This window comes from Tenrec ecaudatus, unplaced genomic scaffold (assembly GCF_050624435.1).
Source record: "Tenrec ecaudatus isolate mTenEca1 unplaced genomic scaffold, mTenEca1.hap1 Scaffold_1816, whole genome shotgun sequence".
Lineage (NCBI taxonomy): Eukaryota > Metazoa > Chordata > Mammalia > Afrosoricida > Tenrecidae > Tenrec > Tenrec ecaudatus.
The window spans coordinates 102,345-105,676 of NW_027458085.1; the positions used below are offsets into that span (position 1 = coordinate 102,345).

Consider the following 3,332-nt stretch of genomic DNA (forward strand, 5'->3'; position numbering starts at 1 on the left):
CCCTCTGTCCATAATAGAGGGATGGGAATCACCTGGTTACTAATCAGATTGCATTGGAGAGATGATTATAGTAGAACAAAATGATAAACCTGGCTTGAATGGTTAAAACTTTTTCAGTTAACCCCCCTACTGATACATGTTGGGTCTGATCTGGTTTTTTTTCTTAACTATTAAAATAATTTAATGTGTCTTTAGAGTTTGTTTACAGGTAGACTTTCGATATCAGTATATGTATACAACCCCACACATATTTTAACATTGAAGGACTTGTAACTATCATAGTTAATCATATATATAGAGAGATTTCATGGTACCACAATTGCAACCTAATTATTTACATGGTACAATCAATATAAAGCAGTCCTAGATCTTAAAAGTAAAACAAATAAGAATTTGAAGAAAACATGCAATCTTTGAGCAAGTAACACACCTCTTTCATGTTAAGGACTAACAATAATGACTATTCACACTGAAGGCAGGTAACACCACTGGTTTGAGAGATTTAATAATCAACCTGTTCAGAGTCTGGTGCACAGCCAAAAATAAACATCAAGTGTTCAAATGATACAAGTATGAAGGGCCAAAATTTGGAAGCAATCTAATGAATTAAGCCGTACCATTAAGTCTCTCTCTCTCTTTATATATATTTATATTTATATTTAAAGCTAAACAGTTACTTACTACTATCAAGCTCTTAAGAGTTTGGTGGCAGTCACTCTTAAGTAGGCACTCTTTAAGTGGATTCCTTATGGTAAAAGCTAAACCTGTTTTCTCGATTTTAAATGTGGTTAAGATGTCCAGGCATGGAAGGAAGCAAGCTGAACCATCACCAGTACACAATAATTAAATACAACATAGTAGAAATATTTCATCTCTGAGAAGTCAGACACATGATTTCTCAAAAATCACAAATGGGACGCAGATTTAGTTGCTGACTTCAATGATAGCCTGGAACTGGCAATTTATGGCCATCTTTAGCTCCAACAAAAAGTATAAGAAAGAGTGATGAGATCAATATTCACCATTCTTGGATCTTCAGCACATTCAGGATCAATGTAGAAAAACCCTGGCATGTCTACTTCCTCTTGTGGATTAAGCCTTTGTTCTTCAAAACAGAAGCACTGTATTCTATTGAAATACTGTCCAGCTTCAAATGGTACAAGATTGTATGTAGAAATCCCGATGACTGGCTTGTCAGTCGGGTTCTTAGCTTTGTAAAATGCCAGTGCCGTCTCTCCTGGCATTACATATATTTCCGTTTGCTGAGGTCTAAAGTTCCACTGGAGACTTGCATGCACATCCGCATTAAAGGTTACTTTAGAGGGAGGGGGGAACAGGGAGGGAGCGGGGGAAAAAAAGAGGACCTGATGCAAAGGGCTTAAGTGGAGAGCAAATGCTTTGAGAATGATTGGGGCAGGGAATGTGCAGATGTGCTTTATACAATTGATGTATGTATATGTATGGATTGTGACAAAGTTGTATGAGCCCCTAATAAAATGTAAAAAAAGAAAAGAGGAGAAAAAAAAGAAAATGATTAGGGAAAAGAATGTACAGATGTGCTTTATACAACTGATGTATGTATATGTATGGATTGTGATAAGAGTTGTATGAGCCCCTAATAAAATATTTAAAAAAGAAAAAAAAGGTGACTTTAATAATGCGATCCTTAACAGGCACCATGTTTTCAATCTGGTTAGATCCATGACCAGCTACAGCTGACCCTCCAAGTCCAGTAGTCTGGCAATAGAGCCGATAAAGGGGCACCGCTGCGTAGGACGCCCCCAGCATGGCCATGGCGACCGAGGTCACGTATGTGAGGACAGTCTTGTTGCGGCGCCGCCAGGCCTCCTCCTGCGCGCGCATGAACGGGTTCGTGCTCTTTGGCCCCTGAGGCGGCTGCAAAAGCAGGCCCAGTGCCTGGCTCCGGAGCCCCGACGTCCCTAGCCGCCTCAGTCCCCTGTCAGGAGCTTGGGTGCCACTCCGCCATGGGCAGAGGAGGGGCTCTAGCCTCTGGTCAGCAACGCAGCGTGACCCCAGCGCCCGGCACACAGCTCCAAGTTCCTCCATGCCATGAGCCAGACCTGATCTGGTTTTCAACATTCTCTCTCTCTCCCTCTGTTTCATATTGGGTATACTCTACTCAGATGTATTTTGTCATTGGTGGTAACCCTACTGAATTTATATTATTATCTTTTCTGTTTTTCTCAGAATATGAAACCTGGGATTGATGCACCTATAGACACAGCAAGTAAAATAGGGTTCCTGAAGGATATGGTGGGGTGGGGCTATGGGAGACAGACCGAGTAAGATGGGGTTGATATTAAAGAGTTTAGGAAGTAAGAAAATATTTTGAAACTGACTGTGGTAGCAAATGTACAATATGTCTTGATGTGATTGAGCTATGGAATTATACGATATCTGCATTATCACACCCAAAAATGGTTTTTGGAAAATAAAAAGCAAGATTATGTGCTTCATAAAATGAAAGGTATAAGAGATTATACAATATACATATTTAAAACCCCATATAAAATTTAAAATATTATTGTAGTAAATGAAATATAACAGAAATAAATGGAGGAGCATGTCACGGTATTTATTGTAAAACTCAGTGACTCTAAATCTTGCCATTTCTAAACTGAATGATAAATTCAACGTGATAACATTCAACATCTATGTAAGGATAAGGTCACTAGAAGAACAAAACCAGAGCTGCATAGAGAGATAAAGAGAACTGCTCATGCAGTTGTAGAAGTGGGCACCTCCATTCTGACCCTAAGTCCTCGAGTCTTAGTTAGGCTTCTCCTGACTTATGTAGCTTCAGGGGCTGATAAATCTACAATAGGCTGGAGCACAACTTGATGATAGTTTCAAAGGCAGGTAAATAAAAACAAGTCATACTTGTTATTGAAGATGTATATTACTTCAAGGTCAGATCACATGTCAGATACCAGGCCACTGTGGACTCTCAGGATTGGCGGGGGTTATTTCAAGCTTTCGGTCAAATTCAAAAACTAGAGCTTGAAGAGCCCAGATGCAGGATCCAAACCCAGAAGGAAAGGAACAAGTTTCCCTACCAATCTGTTTATAAAGGAAGTAGATAACATTCACACAGAATATTTGTTTTCCAGTTGCTTCAGAGCTGTGTCCTGAGTAAGGGAGGTACACTCTACCCTAATCATACAACTGCTTGGCTACGCACAGCAGACCCCATTATGGAATTGATTGAATTGTGTTCTTTCACATGATGAGGAATTACTAGGTGCCAACTACCAAACCACTAAGCACACTACCCCGCCAAGTTGACACAAGCCTAACTATAATAGTCCTCA

The 3,332-nt window shown here is 39.9% G+C and overlaps 1 pseudogene; it reads right to left on the reverse strand.

The window, feature by feature from the left end:
* Nucleotides 1–937: 937 nt before the first annotated feature.
* LOC142436147 (cytochrome c oxidase assembly protein COX11, mitochondrial-like) lies at nt 938–2,067 on the reverse strand (annotated as a pseudogene).
* Nucleotides 2,068–3,332: the final 1,265 nt, after the last annotated feature.